This window comes from Eupeodes corollae, chromosome 2 (genome assembly GCF_945859685.1).
Source record: "Eupeodes corollae chromosome 2, idEupCoro1.1, whole genome shotgun sequence".
Classification (NCBI taxonomy): domain Eukaryota; kingdom Metazoa; phylum Arthropoda; class Insecta; order Diptera; family Syrphidae; genus Eupeodes; species Eupeodes corollae.
The window spans coordinates 102,420,553-102,440,477 of record NC_079148.1 but is presented as its reverse complement, the minus strand read 5'-3'; the positions used below and the strand labels follow the sequence as shown (position 1 = coordinate 102,440,477).

At 33.5% G+C, this 19,925-nt stretch overlaps 1 protein-coding gene across 1 annotated transcript in view; it reads left to right on the top strand.

Annotated features, from left to right (window-relative positions):
* Positions 1–19,925, top strand: part of LOC129946981 (serine-rich adhesin for platelets) — a 437,327-nt gene that overhangs the window by 143,444 nt on the left and 273,958 nt on the right. Inside the window, exon 2 of the mRNA XM_056057365.1 lies at positions 13,613–13,705. The gene's annotated coding sequence lies outside the window, so the exon portion shown is untranslated. The remainder of the gene's footprint in view (positions 1–13,612; positions 13,706–19,925) is intronic.

The following is a 19,925-nucleotide window of genomic DNA, read 5'->3' as shown; positions in this document are numbered from 1 at the left end:
GTGACAACTGGACGAAAAGCGAGTTATTCAAAATGATATCTCTTAATGGAAAACGTTTTTTAAACATGGATGTTATTATAAAGGAAATTATTATTAAAAGTGCATAAAATTTATAAATTTAACCAGCCAATGTAACTTATAAAAGAAAAATCAGTTTGAAAAATTTTGAATATCAAGCTTAGTTTGTTATAGTGTACATTATTTAAGTATCAAAATCCATGGAGTAGTTACCGAGAACATTGAGAAATGCAGTGGATTTTTATATTTTTTAAATGCATATCATTGCAGCAGTTTTTGAGACCAACAGCATTTTACATTTGTGTTTTATGGCAGGTAATGTCATTTTTGCATAGAAACAAATTTTAAATCTGATATTAAGGATTCGAATCGAATTAAGGAGAGAGGACAATTGAACACTTGAAGGAAACAAACCTATTGCAAATATTAAATACAGTCGACAAATGAGATACCAAATCTTCATGTCAAACAATTGATGAAATGATTATAAGTTCGAATATACATCAAGTTTTATGACTAAAAAACAATTCAAAAGGTATCTTACAAAGTGGTTTGCGTTTTATTTCTTTGTCTTTTTTTGCTATTTTTATAATAAAAAACTTAAACGTTACATTTGGTCCTTCGAGCCGGATTAGCAGACTTCCCACAATCGGTTGTACACTTTAAGGGATGTGACCGACCTTGTCAGTGAGAGACAATAGGCCATCGTCAATATCTCAAAAACCAAAAGAAATATCGACTTTAAATAAATTTTGTTATACAGGTGAATACACCAAAAACTGCATAGAGAACTCCCAAAAACATTGGTTGGTGGTTTTCTTCCTATAACAATAAAAAATAAAAGTGAAATTTTTCATTGACCCAAAATATTTCACGAACCAATAACTTCATCGACTCTGTTAAAATTTTATATGTCACCTCGAATATCTTTTAGGAGCAAAAAACATTTTACCTTAAAAATAATTTCATGCAACGAATAATAACTTTTATGACATTTGGTAAATTTCGAGAAAATACGAGTTGATTTTGTTTACAAAAATTAAAATACTATAAAAACATTTCAAATACTGTATTGATTTGTATTTGGTGAAAATTGGTTGTTTACTCGAATATCTTGGTAAAAGTTAAGGATATTTGCTTCAAGATTATTTCATTTTATAAATAAAATATTTATTTCAACATTTAGTACAATTTCAATCCAACTGTCAGTTTTTTCATACAAAATATAATCTACAAGTATACTTCACAAAATTGGTACTGACTTCAAAATAATTGTATTCCATGCCTAATTTGTTTGTTAACGTAATATAGCTTTCGTTTCAACTTTTTATAGGATCCTTAATTATTGTTTTGAAAAAAATTTACCGATAAAGAAATCAAGAAATACAAACTTTAGCCATCCTTGGCAACAAAAGAAATAAGGCATGCAAAACTCTGTCTCCAGTCAACTTCACTTTTTATGTTGAACTCTTTAACCAATTTAAATCTCTTTCTTATTTTTTATATGCCTGTTATGTTACTGATATGGGCATCTTTTTGAAAGAGAATCCTAAAAAATTTTGGAATTTTGTAAACTCAATGAAAAAATCAGATGGCTTTCCAGTTAACTTCACTTACAAGAACCTTTCGTTAGATAAAACTCTTGATATCTGTAAAGCTATCGCAACGAATTTCAGTGAGTCATTTGTTAATAGCCCTCAAGAAGTTAGTCAAGTATATTTTCATAAACTTCACACCTTTTCGAAAACTAGCTGTAGTCACATACCTGTGGTACACAGTACGGTCCTTGATCGTTTATCTGCGTTGAATGATGACTGCTCAGCCGGTCCTGATGGTATTTCCCCGATAGTACTAAAAAAGTGTAGTAATGCTTTGGTTACACCCCTCACGTTTTTATTCAAACTTTCTCTAAAAACAGGCAAATTTTCCAGTATATGGAAGAAGTCATTTCTAACACTAATTTTCAAGAAAGGTAACAAGTCGGATAAAAACAACAACAGGCCCATTGCAAAGCTTTCTTGCATTCCCAAAGTATTTGAACCAGTTGCTTGTGAAAGCGTAGCATATTTTAGTAAAAATATCATTTGCGAACAGCAACATGGTTTTGTGAAAAAAAGATCAACAGTTACTAATCTCCTCACATTCTCAAACATATGTTCAAACGCTTTAGAACAAGGTTATGAAGTTGACTGTGTATACACTGACTTATCTAAAGCTTTTGAAGAACTTAGCCACAGAATTATTTTATTTAAACTTAAGGCTCTTGGTTTCCCACCAATTTTCTTAGCTTGGATGAAGTCATACCTTGAAAACAGATCCTACGAGGCAAAATTTAGAAATTGTCATTCTGAACCTTTTGTTGCCCAATCTGGTGTTCCCCAGGGAAGCCATCTTGGCCCTTTTCTGTTCATCCTGTCTATTAACGATGTATCGTCATGTTCAAGTAGACTTCTCATTTTTGCTGACGATATGAAGATCTTCAAAATAATAAAGTCCAACCATGATCGTATTCTTTTACAAGCCGACATTGATAGTTTCACCTTTTGGTGTGGTAAAATACCCTTTCACTCAACCCTTTAAAATGCCAGACGATAACTTTTACTAAAAACCTAATTAGTAACGTATTGGAATACTGTATATCACAGCAAAAACTCTGTCGTGTCTCCACATTTAAAGATTTAGGTGTACATTTCTGTTCGAACTTAGAGTTTACACATCACATTAATGTTATTGTTAATAAGGCAAGTTCTATGCTTGATTTTATAAAACGCTGGGAAAAGGAGTTCAATGATCGCTGTGTTAGTCTTTCTTTGTATAATTGTTCGTCCTCATCTTGAATATACTTCGCAGGTATGGACTCCCTATTACGAAATTCATAGAAAACGTATTGAATCAATTCAACATAATTTCTTTCGCTTTGCCTAAAAAGTTCTTCCTTGGGAAGATCCCTATGATCTGCCTCCCTATGAACATCGTATTCAGCTTCTTCAAATGAAATTTCTCTATCAAAGACTTGTTAATAATGACTTAGTATTTTTTCATCAATTCATTAATGGTGAAATTGATGCACCTTATTTGCTATCTTGTGTACATTTGAATTACCGGGGCGGAACTCATCACCTGCGCACGTTTGATTTTATACATATTGACTTCCATAGAACTAACTATGGGAAGAATGAAGCTTTAAATCGACTTTTAAAACTTAAACTGATCATCGATAGATTTAAATTTAAATAAGGTGGGATTAAAATTATTGTTTAGAACCCATGCTCCACTATCGTAAACGTTCTCATTTTATTTTTTGTTCTGTAATAGATAAATGCTAATTTTGTTTTGTATTTGTGCGTGTGTTAGGCTATAATTGTATTATTTTTTACTAACAACTAATACATGCACTTATGATGAGCCTCTGATCGTAGTTTGACGCTTGCTATGAGCTTACTACTTTTTTAAATTCTGAAGTGTAAAAATATTCTGAAGTGAAAAATTAAATCTGTATTTTTTTATATAAGAAATAAAAACTTTCAATGTCATTGTTGATAGATTTTAGTTTATTTGTTTGAGAAATTAAGAAACTCAGTTGACAACTTTCTTACAAAATACGGAAACGTACAAAAACAAAAGAAATGGTTTTCGACTCAAGTATTAGGGGAATAAATAAATATATAGACTTCAAATTTCGTATCTTACTCAAAAAACTGTTAACAACCTTTTTTATAAATGTTTAGACAAATTGACAGACTGGTACGGGATGTGAAGTTATAATTTTGTGGGTCTCATCCCAGGTTCTTTTTTGTTACTTAATCTAAAACAATCCCAAGAAAAAAATTATAGCCAGTAAGATTGTTCTTAGAACGAGTTATACAAAAACATAATGCTAATTGGTACCGAAGTCATTATCCAATATGATTTTATATCATATATTTTAACAAATGTCTATAATCAATTTTTCACATAATTTTACCAGAAAAATAACCATCTTTTCAAATAAAAAAAAATTAGTGAAACCTTAATAAAACGATACCATTTGAATGAAATTGATAAAGTAGTTCCATTAATATAATAATTCATGAACTTTTATTTGTTAGCAATTTTCTTACATCACAAACAAACCAAAACACAGCTTATAGTTCATGATTAAACTTCAATGGTTGTAAGCATAGGTCTTGATATACTCATAGGAAGGTAGGTAGTATAATAAAATCATAATGTTATTCCTCCTGCGCGTGGTTTGGTTATAAAATTAATCGCATCGCTCTTATAGGACACACGCCATGCCACCTCCATTCTTATTCCATATTATCCACTCTAAACGCCACCATCCACAACATTAGCCTTAACAGCCATTGCCATCCGATAAAATTTGCATTCATGAAACGCAGTTAGTTAATGTGAATATTAACCAACACGAACTACAACTTTACTATTTAAACTTTGGTATACACTGAATCAATAACTCGTCCAAGACTTCACAAAAAAAAGAATAAGTTCCGAAAAAAGAAACAAAAGTTTTAAAAAATTCAAGAAGCTTATGGAACCGGTCCAATATTATAGAAATAGTTCATTTGCCTGTTTAAGTTTTTGTTTTTTTTTTTAAATTCGCACGGTTATGTGAAACCGATACAGCATTAGTTTCGTTTGGAGTCGTTTTTCGTCCGTCGATGTTGCGGTGCGGGGTTATGAGATCGAAAAGACCTAAAAACAAACTTTGATGGTAACCGAAAACATGCATATAAATAATATTAAACATGACGCAAGTCCTACTTTGGAGAGTTTTATCCGTTTTGTTACGCCATCTACCGTTGCAAACGGGTTTCTCTACCGGTCAGTTAACCAGCCATCAGTGATTACGTTTATCTTATTCGGAAATGTTACACAGACAAATAAAAAAACAAAAAACTTAATAAACAAATATTAAATTATTATCGCCACAAGAAAAACGATCTTAAGCTAAACATTCGCACCAAACAAACAACATAAATAAATTATTATCTGAACTTTTTTGTTAAATGCACGAATTTTATGTAAGAAAGATACACTCAGGAAAAACAAAGACAGAAATGAGAAACACTCTTATGTTGTTTAGTGAATTAAAAGTCAAAACTTTAGCTTGAAATTTAAACTCACGATTCTTAAAAAAATAGCGTAAAAGTCAACATTTTGTAGATTGGTGGAAAGCACATTTTTCTAGTTGAACATTTCTTTTTTTACTCAAGTACCTTTATTTTTAAAAAAAGAACTATTAAAAGTTGTATCAAAACAACTACAATTTTGTATGTTATTTTCTTAACGATCCTATTTTTTCTTCTTATATCTACATAAACAAAAATACTAATGTTTATGTCTTCAAAGTTTCAGCAATTTAGTTTAACTATAAGATACAATATTTCTTAATACCGCTTTGTGACTAAAACTTTACATAACCTTTGAGAAAAATAAATTAATTTTGAGAATTGTAAAATTAGGTATCGAAATAGGATCTTAAAGATGATGAGGGAAAAATATGTAGATTTAGGGTTAGCCAAAAATATGTTTATTTTTGAAATGCAATAACATTAATGAACCTAAATATTGGCCTTTTTCAATAGCCTTATAAGTATGGACAAACATTCCCAATAATTATGTAAAGGCGGATTCTATAGTAAAACATTCCGTCACTCCAAAAATGTTACGAGACATTGGTTATGGTTTTGCGCTGAAGCTTATTTATTGTTTAGATTGGTGTTTTTCAACCTCTTACATGAAACGGACCCTTTATCAGGAAGAAATGTTTTGCGAGCTTCCAATCGATTGCTTTTTTTTCGTACCGTCGAACTTCAATAGCTCGAATTTCGATAACTCGAATTTTGTTTAAATACAAAAATGTGGCAACACTTTTAAGAGCTTTTCTTTCATACATTTTAACTTTGACATCTCGAACTTTTTTGCTTGTATATCTTGAATAAAAGTCTTCAAAGGCGGAATGAAAATATCTTCACTGCTTAAGACAAAATCCATGACTTTACAAACAAAATTGAATTTTGGTCATCAAAACCACTTAAATACATTTTCCTCGACACAATCTTTGTTTAAAGAATTCGGATGTGAGATAAATATCAAGGAATTTATACCTGGTATGAAAATGTTGTTAGAAAAGTTTAAAGAAGAAATGTGTCATTACTTCTCAATGGAAGAGATGTCGAAGAATGTTGGGCCAATAAATGCAGCTGTAAATGAGGCAAAATTGGCAATCAAGCTCAAGAAAAGTCTGCTGGATCTATCTACCGATGGAATGCTGCAATTCAATTTGGATGTCTTTTGGTTAAAAAGGAAATTAGAACATCCTGGATTAACATTAGAGGCTCTTAAGTGTCTGATTCCATTTGTCACCTCGTACCTGTGCGAGGCTGAAATTAAAAGTATGGAAAGAAATCGCTTAAATTTGGAAAACGATTTATTTCTCAATGTTCCAAAAACGGATAGACGTTGGAAGCAATTGATTTCTGAACCTCGTATTAAGAATAACTTTTTGTTAATTTTATACAAATGTTTAAGATGGATTATATCTCATAGGTTATTTTTATTTTTTTGTTTATTTGAACACAAACGAATTTTAGCTTTAGTTATAATTTTTCTTAACAAACCTCTTTTTACTTTATTGTTTAACTGCAGTATTTTCTTAACCTTTTGGAATTCCTCATAACAATCTTCGCGACCCCTCTAAAAAGGCTTCCCGACCTCACGTTGAAAAACACTGTTCTTGAATCGTTTCCGGGTTATTAAACATCTAAACACCATATCTTCATCCAGATTGCGCAGGCAGCACGAAATCTTAGGCTGTAAATCAGTGAAGGAAGAAAAATGTCCGTGCTAGCTTCGACTGCTAAATGAACAGTTGGTCAAACAGTCAAGGTTGCGGGGAATTTGAATTAGTGCAATCCTTTTAATAACTTTTGTCTGTAGTAGTAGCCGAGGACAAAATAGAAGAAATAAATACGCGAGTTGGTGCTCATTGCTCAAAACCAACAAAATATACTCTACCCTGTCAACGCTTTTTAAATCAGGAAATTTAGACTTTCCTGCTGTACAGGACTATGGTTCTGCTACTACCTGAGGGATTAGTTAAAAGCACTCCAACTCTTTCCAGAGAAATGTTGGAGACACTTATATCATGAATCCTCAAACAAATTAAACTCGGTACTCTCCAGTGGCTTGAACACCTAGCTCGCATGAGCGTAGAAGAATCATGTCGGCATTTAATGGTAAGCGACACCATGGTAAGGCATTCGAATTGGAATATCGCACCATCCTGCATGTATCAGAGGTCACCTAAGCCCATGTCGACCAAAACGTTATTTCTCGCCTCATTTTCAAGATAGATGGTCCAATGATGCCACCACTCTACAATCTGCATCAAACTGTAAGTATTCATATCAGTCGAAAACCAGTTTGTAATATCTGCTTTTTTTCCAGAGATATTGTAGTCGAGAACCATTTTTTACCAATGTTGTGTAGATTTTTTGGTACACATAAGCTTTTTATTGTATTTTTCCAAGTATTGTACGAGTTAATAATAACAATGTTTGTTATTTAATTGTTACCAAAACATTCAAGCCGAAAATCATTTTTTTCTAACTTTTTGTAGTATACTTACTTACTTAAGGTGGCGCTACAGTCCGGGGCGGACCTGGGCCTCAACCAACAAGCGTCTCCAGCCAGCTCGGTCCCTAGCTAGCTGTCTCCAGTTTCGCATGCCAAGTTGGTTGAGGTCCTCTCCCACCTGGGTGCGCCACCTGAGTCGCGGTCTTCCTCTACTGCGCCGTCCCTCGGGATTGGATTCGAAGACCTTCCGGGCTGGAGCGTTGATGTCCATCCGCTCTACATGACCTAGCCATCTAAGCCGTTGGACTTTAATTCTGCTAACTAGGTCAGTGTCGCTGTACAGCCCGTACAGTTCGTCGTTATATCTTCTCCTCCATTCTCCATCTATGCGTACGGGGCCAAAAATCAGCCGAAGAATTTTTCTCTCGAAGCATCCTAAGACGGTCTCATCTTTCTTTGACAGGGTCCAGGCCTCAGCGCCATAAATGAGAACCGGGATGATGTATGTCTTATAGATGGTGATTTTACATGCTCGAGAGAGGACTTTACTTCTCAATTGCCTTCTAAGTCCAAAGAAGCAGCGATTTGCAAGAGTTATTCTTCGTTTGATTTCAGCGCTGGTGTCGTTGTCTGCATTAATAGCGGTGCCTAGGTAGACAAAGTCCTTAACTACCTCAAAGTTATAGCTGTCCATGGTGACGTTTTGTCCAAGACGTCGTCGTTCAGTGTCCTTTTTTGATGACAGCATATACTTGGTCTTGCCCTCATTGACCACTAAACCCATCTTCTTCGCTTGAGTCGCAATGCTCAAAAACGCTCCACTGACATCACGCTTTGATCTTCCAATTATGTCAATATCATTTGCGTATCCGAGTAATTGGATGGACCTTTGGAAGATTGTGCCTCTAGCGTTGACGGTTGAGTTTTGCACAATTATTTTCAGAACGATGTTGAAGAAGCCGCAGGACAATGCATCGCCTTGTCTAGAACCTTTTTTGACGTCAAATGCATCGGTAAGATCTCTTCCGATCTTGATAGAGCAGCGTGCATTCACCATCGTCATTCTGCACAAACGGATAAGTTTGACAGGGATGCCAAAACTAGACATTGCTCGGTAGAGCTCTTCCCTATAGATGATGTCGTACGTGGATTTAAAATCGATAAAGAGATGGTGGGTATCGATTTGAAGCTCCTGGGTTTTTTCCAAGATCTGCCCTAGTGTGAATATTTGGTCGATAGTGGACTTTCCTGGTCTGAAGCCACACTGATAAGGACCAATCAGGTTGTTGACGAATGGCTTCAGACGTTCACATAATACGGCAGAGAGGATTTTATACGAAATGTTAAGGAGACTGATGCCTCTGTAGTTGGCGCAGTTTAGAGGGTCTCCTTTCTTATGTATCGGGCACACTATGCTGAGATTCCACTCATCGGGCATGCTTTCTTCCGACCATATTTTGCAGATGAGTTGGTGCATGCTCCGTACCAAGTCATCGCCTGCTGCTTTGAATAGTTTGGCAGCGATGCCGTCAGTTCCAGCAGCTTTGTTTGACTTCGGTTGAGATATAACTATCTTGCGGTATGCGGAATTGTTGATCTTCGTCGCTAAAGTTTAAAGTTAAAGCATTCATTATTTTTGTTTTATCGTTAGGCATATTTTGTTCTATTTGAATTATGGAAATTTCAATACTCGAAAATTTAGACAAGGTTAAAAAAAGCTTCTTTTTTAAATTATTTGTTAATAAGAAAAATAGTGAAATTGGAATATTATAAAATCCTTAGTTCACGTGGAGTAGCATTTTATTTTTCCCCCAAAGTGTAAAAAAATGACTCAATAGTTATCTTGAAAGTTAAAACACTACTGATGGTCTTCAAACTCACATATACCTTCGAACAGATTTCTATAACAAATAACTGCATTTCTTAAACGCCAAATGTTTAAAAAATGTTGTTCAGTCTTAACTCATCGTAGTCGTCAAGTAAATTCATCCTCTTATCTTGTGCGGCCATCAGGTGTCTTGCTTGGCCGACAAAATTAATACTTATAATTTTGAGCTAAAACCTTACACACAAAACCTGTAATACACAAAGCCCAAAAAGTCTCCGTACAGCAGCTTTCTTATTGTTGATTCCGAGATAAGTATTTACCTACTATAACAATATATCAAAAACAAGATTTTTAAAAATCAATAGATTTATTTACATTTAAGATTTTTTGTCCGAAATAAAAAAAAAACAATAATAATTTTTTTTCAGTGTTAGTTAAATATAATTTATCTGTCTGCCTAATTGAAAATTAAAAAAAAACAACAACTCCTTAAAATAAAGGAACACTAGAAAGTGCAACAAAAACCTACTGATCTCCAATTACGGCAAGATGTTATACGATTCTTTCCTGTTAGTTTGTCCGTCCGTCCTTCTGTCCGTCCGTTCATCGTACACATCATATAATATCGGTTACTGTCTTTCAGTCTTCTTCTGAAGTCCTCTTTTTTTGAATTTTGTTTTTATTTTCCTGATGCCTGATTCTTTAACACAAACAGTTAAGTAGGTATCTTAAAGAGTCTTTCATTCATCTCGCTGGCTTTATAACACTCCTTCATCCATAAGCCCATCTTGTCGATATTATGGCAAAAATATCAAGTTAAGACGTTCTCATTGTATGTTTCATTTGGTAAGAGATGAAGAATCGCATCATGATTAAGAAAGGCTTTGGATATACTCTACACCAACTTTAAAACTCACCAAAACATCAAATGGAATCACGTTTTCTTCTTGTTTTTCTTCATTCAGAATAAATGACTTGGACAAGATCTTCAATGGACGTGGGTAGATTTTGTGTATATGTGTTAAGTCTTGATATCTTCTGCTATATGGTGATCATCATCAATGATGTATAGTATAAGCAACATCAACAACAACGGCCACGACGACGACGTCGTCTTTTGAAGGTGGGTCATTTTAGTCATATACGGCTTCTTGACCTACATTTTTTGATTCTTTGAAACTAAAAATACCTCGCTGCTTACCAATGAAAGAAAAATGAAGATGAAAAAAGAAAAAATAAAAGCTGAAAACATTTAAACCCGTTTGTGTGTAGTTTTTGTTTTGTTTACATTTTTGGTTTTCTTCTTTAAGTTCAGAAATGTAGAATTAATGGTGGTTTAGGTCATCGTTGATCTAAGTATCATTTTCCCTGGGACAAAAAATATCAGCTGTAAATTGTCTTTAGAAGGTTTAGAAGAAAATAAAACAAATTTTAGGTCACACGTCAAATACTTATTATGAATAAATCTAACAAAATTTTAACAATTTTAAAAATTTTCATGAAAAAAGTAAACATTTCAGTTGTGTAAAATACAAGACGGAATCGATTGGAAGTTTGTCTTGATATCTGAAAAGAGTGAAAGAAGTATTTTTTAAACTAATGATTTTTCGAACTAAACTGAGAATTATTTTATATTAGAAAGAAGGACTGTTTTGATTTGTACGTAATTAGGTCCTCAGACCTTTTCTATGTGCTTCTCGGTTTCCCGTTTCTTTTGCTTTCTTGAGGGATTGGATTCCACTGCATTGAATTTCTTGGACAAAAACTGTCGAAGGCGTGTGTCCAATTCACTGCCACTTGTGACTTAGTAAAGTAGTGTCAATGGGTTCCTGAAGCAGTAAGATGGTGCGTAGTCCCTTAATATTGAATAGTTGCATCCGTATAACATTACTAATTGGACGTCAGACAACAGTCGTACAACTTTGTCTTCAAGCTTCAGTAAAGGCAATACTTCCAAGATACTCTCTATTTTTTCTTCTAATTGTTGTAAGAGAGGATGACTGAAAGATTTCGAGACTGAACCCCACCATTTCGGCTTCTCTCTCTTCGCGCTGCCATGAAATACGCTCTAGTGTAATAAGGTTCTAAGCGAAATTTTTGATTTTATTGCACTCAAAAGTGCAGCACGATTTTGGACTTTAAAATAAAGTCAAGAGTGTCAAGAGTGCTAAAAAATCCAAAACCAAATATAGTCCAAATTAAATAAAAGTAGAAATGCATTATTTTATTTTTGTTTATTCTCTTAGCTTATTTAATGGTATTGCTATAAAAAGCTTCAGACATAATTGCACCAATCCTTTAGGCAATGTTTACCAGCTATAGCTGGTCTCTTTTCCATCGGCATGAAGAGAAGTTAAAGTTGTTTTTATACGAAAAGCAGGTAAATGTTTGCAAGTCAATCCTAAAGATCAACGATCTTTAAGTCTATCATCATTACTTCTTAAGACCTAAGAAAGATTGATTGACATGCCTACTTTAAAGGTAAATCGTTGGAAACGGCGTTATACACACTAGTACGCACCATCGAATACTCTCTTCGTCCTAGAGAGTTCACTTTGATTGCTTTCCTTGACATCGAAGGTGCCCTTAACAACGTGGACACATTTGCAATTGCATCTGAACTAAAATCTCTAAACGTAGATAGTTGCTTGGGAAGTTAATTCATTTAATGTTGGGTAACTCTTCTGCTAAAAAATTCGTTACTAAGGGATACCGTAAGGTGGTGTTCTGTATCCTCTCCTCTGGAACCTAGTGGTGAATGAAAACCTAACTAGTCTGGATGCAGAGGTTCTCAGAGTGATTGTCTATGCAGATGAACTTGTATCACGTTTTCAGGAAAGCACCTTAAAAGAACTTTTACAAATTACCTTAGGCAGACCAATACTTTGGCTGATCGGTGTGATCTGGGTGTTAACCCAAACAAAACCAAATTAGTCCTATTTTCGAAGAAATACAAAATTCCATCAATGCACCATCCCCCAACTGCAATTCGACAGCAACATTCAGATTTCTACACCTTCCAGATCTTTCTGGGAAGATAGGTCAATAATGGAAGAAAGGTCGGTCCACTTTTATATAGATGAATCAAAAACAATAAGGGGTTGGTGGGGGTGTGCAATGTGTACTCTGAACGACTGAAATTAAGTCTCTCATTCCGCCTTCCCAATCATTGTAGCGTTTTTCAGGCGTAACTTTTGGCGATAGAAGAACTCTTGTCTTGGCTTAAAAGAAAACGTGATATCAACATCTGATATCCGTATTTTCTCAGATGGGCAGGCCACTATCAAATCTCTGCACTCCGTATCTACAAACTCTATAACAGTCCTTAGCTGTCGATCTACTCTAAGGGAGATGGCACAACAGTTTAATATTCACCTTTGCTGGGTGTCGGGCCATAGAAAGATTCCAAGTACGGCAGATGAACTCACCCAACCCATTCTACAACGTTGGCAAAAGTTCTACCAACTATTGTTAATGCAGGACGCTATGAAGAAGGCAGACACGACTTGTCAGGTCACACTAGATTGAAAGCGATCAAGGTGTTTGCAGTCTCCAAGCAGATCGCATATTAGCTCGATAATCGGCTAGGTGTATTCTCAAACGACTTTTGCAGAAGCTGTATGGACGAGAAAGAGAAGAAAACAGTTCTTCACCTTTCAAAAACACAAGAATTACCTAGGAGAATTCTTCTGTAATGATCTAAACCTTATTAGCATAATCAGACTCTCACGCTTTATAAAGCACTCAAACTGTTTTCATTGAGCTTAGAGGAAAACCTCAAGATTCACGTGGTATCACAATGGGCCATTAAACTTACAAAAGTGTGTTTTACTCCATCATGGACAGTCACTTTAACCTTACCTATAAAAATATTAAAATTCATTTAGAACTTGATTAAGAACCAACCCTTCTAATTTGGTAAAATTAAAAACAAATTCAATAATTTTAAAAATAAATGCTTAAGTTTTTATAAAAATCCGAATGACATTTTTATCTAAAAATTAAAAACTTCAAAAATTGTTTTTAAGACGAAAAACAGAGTCAAAAGTAATTAATTTCTTATTAGCTGAAAGTACGTAATTATCGTAATTTTATGAATTTAGTTTAAAATGTGTTTTTCTTATTCAAAATAAAATAAGTACCAGGACTTATAATTAATATTTTATACTTTTTTTTTTATTTCAGACATTTGTATCTTCAATAAACAACAACAAGTCAACATTAATAAAAAAAATCCTTTTTTGAAGTATGGACTGATATGAATTTATTAAAATCAAGGTAAATTATTGTTTTTTTTTGTCATATATTGTATTAACTATCATTAGTAATTACATTTTTTTCATCGGCATGGTTAAAAAAAGAAATATTGTTTATGAATATTTAAAATCAATCAAATGAATTATGTCTTAAACAAACAAAATCACAGACCCAAAAAAAAAGTTAATTATTATGTTGTTCATCATAATCAAACAATATTTTGTTTTTTTTTATGATTGTTTAAAAATAACCTTTCAATTTATCCATAGAGCAACAAATTAAAACAAAACCTTCCTACACATTATAGGTATTAACTATATTTTACCACATGTTGTGCATGAACTATGAAGTATGACGTCCATAATAATAACATAATTAATGCAACACTTTTAGTGGCGTAAATTAATCATTTATATGTGTTTGCAAATTAATGGCTCGTTGACTGTTTTTTTTATCCGGAATTTCTGTTAACTATGTTGGTTTTTTTGTTGATAATTTCATTTGACAATATAGATTCTGTAAATAATTACATACGATTTTTTTTTGTTGTTGGGTTAAGTTTTTGAACTGTTTTTATTAACAAAAATTAATAACATTTTTTCCTGTACACACTTATTTCTGTTTTTTTTTTGTAGGCTATGTTTTTTTTATAAGAACTTTAAAATTTTTTTGAATGCAAGAGTTTTGAATAAAAAATATCAATATTACTTTTAAATTATGTAAATTGCTTTTATTGAGTGATTTTTAACACAGAGCATTGAAATAATAACAAGTCTGACCTTTTTAAATGTAATTTTATTCGCATTAAAAAAGAATTCGATGTGGATGAATTGTTTATCAGAACAATAAATCAAAAAATAGAAACTAAAATCCGAAATGGAAAAAATGTATGTTATATTAATTAAAATCCATGGCAGTAAGCATGTAATAAGTAAGTGTTTTACTTATTCTAAATTTCAAATCAAACTTTCAGGTCTTAACTCTGTCTAAGACTTGCAGAATATGTTGAAAAACTCACTTTTAATGTTTTTTCTTAATAAAACAAACAAAACATTGACAACAAAAGTTTGGTTATGTTTTACCTTTTTGTATATAATTAAATAAAAGTAATTTTCTACAAGTGTGTTTTTAAAGATGCAATAAAACGCATGTAATTTTATGGTTTTCCATTATAATTTTAAAATGATTTCAGGAAAACGCCACAGCATTAATTTTAAAATAAGTGACAGTTGTCAAAAAGACCGACCACCTCCGAAAAAAGTATTGACAGATTGAAAGCTACACGTCAACTGTTACTTACTTGCTTTCGTAAGGTGGCGCTACAGTCCGGGAAGGACCTGGGCCTCAACCAATATCCGTTTCCATTCAGCTCGGTATCTAGCTAGTTTCGCAGGATTAGTTGGTTGAGGTCTTTCCCACCTGGAAAGATTGAGCCTCTAGTGTTGATGGTTGAGTTTTGCACAATTCTTTCCAGAACGATGTTGAAGAAGTCGCATGATAGTGTATCGCCTTATCTTAAACTTTTTTTGACATCAAATGCATCAGTGCAATCTGCAAAAAATTAGAAATTTAACTATAGATGCTCCCAAACGAGGCTTTAAAATCGATAAAGAGATGGTGGGCACCTAGGTTTTTTCCAAGATCGATAGTAGACTTTACTGGTCTGAAGCAACATTGATAAGAACCAATCAGGTTGTTGACGAACGGCTTCAGACGTTCACATAATACGGCAGAGATTATCTTATATGCAATGTTAAGGAGACTGATGCCTCTGTAGTTGGCGCAGTTTAGAGGGTCTCCTTTCTTATGTGTCACACTATGCTGAGATTCTTCTCATCGGGCTTGGTTTCTTCCGACCATATTTTGCGGATGAGTTGGTGCTTGCTCCCTACCAAGTCATCTTCTGCTACTTTGAATAGTTCGGCATCGATGCCTACAGCTCCATCAACTTTGTTTGACTTAACTTTAGATATAGCTATCTTCACTTCGTCAAGGTCGAGTATGCGGAATTGTTGATTTGCGTCGCCTAGGTTGAGTGGTTATATCTTACTTACAACGGAATTTGGTTAGTCATCGCCATTACATAATTTGGAGAAGTGACCTTTCCATATTCCCAGCATCGACTGCGGTTCTACTACGATGTTCCCCTGATCGTCTTTACAGGCTTCGGTTCGTGCCTGGTACCCTTGAGAGGTTTTTTTTTAACTTTTGGTAAAATTTACGAACCTCATTCCTGTTGTGACATCAATCTATCTCCTCGATCGCGCGCTTCTTATGCTCTCTTTTTTTCCATCTAAGAAGCCGGTGTCCCTCTCTCTTTCCTTTTCTGCTCGTAGAGCTTGCGAGCAGCTCTCATACTTCTGTGCAACGCCGTTTGTATGCCTGTTGTTTCGATGCGTGCACTTGCCGGCATTCGTCGTCAAACCAGGGGTTTTGCTGTGGTGCCCACGTGAAACCTCCTTAAGAGGTTATTAGAGACTCGATCGGAAAAGGACATGGCAGTCTCTTGCGATTGTAATCTTCTAATGTCAAAACTGCTCACAGTACTTCCTTGTTAACTTCCCATAGGAAGTTATTGTAATGGGTCCAATTTGTCAAATTGAAAATTTTGACATTTCTCGACGTTTCAAGGTCAATAGAGTCGAAATAAAAGATTTTTAGAAAGATGTCTGTGCGTGCGTGTGTACGTACGTTCGTACGTTCGCGACGTTTTTTTCGTCGTCCATAGCTCAAGAACCAGAAGAGATATTGACTTCAAATAAATTTTGTTATACAGATAATAAGGCAGAAAGATGCAGAAATTGCTCTCAAGAAAATTGCGTGGGTGATTTTTTTACCATAGCAGTTTAAAATAAAATGCACGACTGGGTCGCACGAACTTGCTCCTGTATGCAAAGAGTCTGTTTAAATAAGTACTTATATGAGATTTAAAAATATACCTGTAAAATAAGTTTGGCTTCAAAGATAAAAATGCCATTTGAATTGTCAAAAAAACCGCACGATCTTTGTATATGAAAACCATAGTACTCCCATGAGCAGAAATTTTTAGAGCGACCAGATGCCTAGTCGTTGGCGTGGCGTTAGTTTTGAAAGTAGAGAAATTCAGCGGGAGCAAGAGAAAAATATTATTCCCATTCCCATAAGCAGCCAGCAGAATAAGGGAGATAATTAATTTTCGACCCAAAAAGTCAACACAATTTCCTTCATTTTATTTGAGTCTATCCTCATATATGTTTTCACATAAAGAGCTTTCATATGAAGGTTGATGAATTTGTTTTATTTATATCAATGCACTTTATAGAACAAACAAAATGGCTTATTATTGTATATAATAAGGGAATGAAACAAACTTTTGCATGCTTAAGTCAGCTGTTTAGGATCTTTTACCGATATTTGTTTTTATTTACATTCAAAAGTCTGCTTTTACTTGTGTACGATCTTTGTATATAAAAAATGGTTTCTATTAACTATAAAGCTACAATGCGATTCATATAGATTCAACTTGTTCCTTAAAAGCTTTTTTCCTTTAGATAGCTTTATTGTAATTTCATATTAGAAGAACCAGGATGGAAAATAAATAAGATAAGAAAGAGGCAGACCATGAATGTTTAAATTGTAAGGCGATCGCCTATTGGTTGTGTAGTTAGGTAGCAGGTAGTTGGCTAAAACGACTATAGAATAGTTCACTTGGCGTGCTTAGCTTTATGCAGATAGATAGATAAGGACATGTTTATGATGATAATGAAGGAATGTTATTGGTGGCTAGAAGGTACATACTACATTCCGTCTTAAGTTTTCAGCGCAAACATGGAGTTATTACGTTCAGTCTATTTTTTTCACTAAAGTTTTAAAAAACAAACATACGAACAAGTACAAGAAATTGCTGTTCATGTGTTGTTTACAGTGAGGCTCTTGTGCGTTTTGGATTTTAGTTAAGAAGTGACACGTAAACAGTAGTTGTAGAAGTTGTACGTAATACCTTTATATATAGGTACAATGTGTATGTGTTGAAAAAGTGATTCTAATAGAAAATACACATACTTTGTCTGGCACGTTTCTTTAACTTGTACCTACTAAGTATTCATTCTTTTATATAGGCGAAGGCAAGTAAATCATGTGTGAAACAACTTTATTCGTAAAGAATAATATTTTAAAATCACATATACAAAGTTACCAAGATAATACTTCTTGATAGACTCTTTAAAATAGATTGTTAGATTGCGTACCAAATGCATTAATTTGGATGAAAGATAGGAATGTAATTACAATTTTGTCAAAATAATGCGCTCTTTCGGGCTCATGTACAGTTAAAATAATTTAAAAAATAATATTTTAAGATTCAAAATTTTACCTGAAGAAGAAGATTGACTTCAAAAATTTAAATGCCATTTTATAAATAAGAAACCAGTTGATTTTTCAAATTTTTATTTTGAAAATCGTTAGAGCGGTTTTTTTATAAATTAATTTTTTATATATAAAATTTTCCAATTTTGTTCTAAAAATATTTCTGGAATGCAGTTGTTTAGTGATTGTAAATATACGTCTTACGTTTGAATTTCGTAAAAAACTGTTGACCCGTTTTTGAGATATAGAGTTTTGAAAAATAAAAATTCAATATTTTTTAAAAAATCCAAACAATTAAAAATTCCATTTTTGTTAATCAAATGTTGTTAAAGCAATATAGGAGCTTATTCAGAAAAAAAATTATTAAAATCAGTTCATAGGTTACTGAGAAAATTAAAAAACAAAATAACGGTTCTATGAGCGGTGCCTTTCCTGAGCAATACAAAAATATGGTTTTCTTATAAAAAGAAGCCAAGTTAAAAAATAAAATTTTAGAGAAAATTAAAAAAAAATCTATCGGTTTGTTTTTGAGAAAATTCGATTTTTCGGTTTTTGACCAAAAAAATTGTATGAGGCCCACTGTTAGTTTTGATCTTAAAAAAAAAATTAAAAAAACGCCTAACGCGAATCTGCTCAAAACCTTAACTTCCAAGTTTGAACTCAATCGACCCAATGGTTTAGGCTGTAGGAGCGTGGACAGACAGACAAAACCGACCGGACGGAATCGCGGGACCCACTTTTTTCGACTTCTCTACCATCGTAATATCATGTTTGATTAAAATCTCGAGTTCGAAATTTTGCACGAATGCAAAACTTGCCATATAGTTCCTATATGTCGCAAGTAAAAAGTATAAAAGTTGGTAAAAATTGATTTTCGACAAAAATATCTTTTCCAAACTCTGAGATATTGGCTTTAATTTACTTTTATCTTTTAAAAACTATTGTTGTTAACATTCAGTAAAATTTTGAAAAAAATCGAATTGACAGTTTTTTTTACAAAAAAATAAAAACCGAAAAAAAAATTAATAAAAGTTGGTAAAAAATGATTTTCGACTCAAATATCTTTTAAACACTTTGAGATAATAGCTTCTTACTAATTTATTTTTATAAAAAATGTTGTTTTCAATATTAGGACAAATTTTGAGAAAAATCGAATTAACAGTTTTTTTTACAAAAAAAAACCTAAAAACAAATGTATAAAAGTTCGTAAAAATTGATTTTCGACTAAAATATCTTTTCAAAAATTTTAAATATTGGCTTCAAACTTATTTTATTTCACAGAAAATATTGTTTTCAATATTCAGTAATTTTTATATAAAAATCCAACAGTCCGTGTTTTCATAAAAAAATAAAATCTACAAAAAATTTGGTAAAAATTGATACGAGTACATATAGACAAACTTTTAAGCAAGACAAATCGACAGACGGGATGGGAAGTTATCAGTGTGGGTCGCATCCCAGCCTCTTTTTTCTTTTTTTGTCTTGGATTGGAATTTCTGTAGCCGTACCTTGGCTGCAACGAGGTAGTGGTCCGAGTAAATGTTGGCCTCTCGGAAGGTTCGGACATCCTGTATACTAAAGAGAAGTGTTGTGCGTCGATCAGTTGATAGTTGATTAATCAAGAGATTTTCATGTCTCCTTGTGGATATTGAGATTTGTGAACTGCGTACTTGCTACCAGAACTTCTTACCCAGCATCGAAATGGATCAGCCTGAATCCGTTGTCGGAAGTGGTGGCGTGCAGGCTGTATCTCCCGATTGTGCCACCAAAGATGTCTTCCCTTCCTAGCTTGGTGTTGAAATCTCCTAAGATCATTTTAATATCATAGCCAGGGCACTGCTCATAAGTCTTGTCCAAGAGCTCGAAGAATATGTCTTTGGTCTTCATCTTTCTTCTC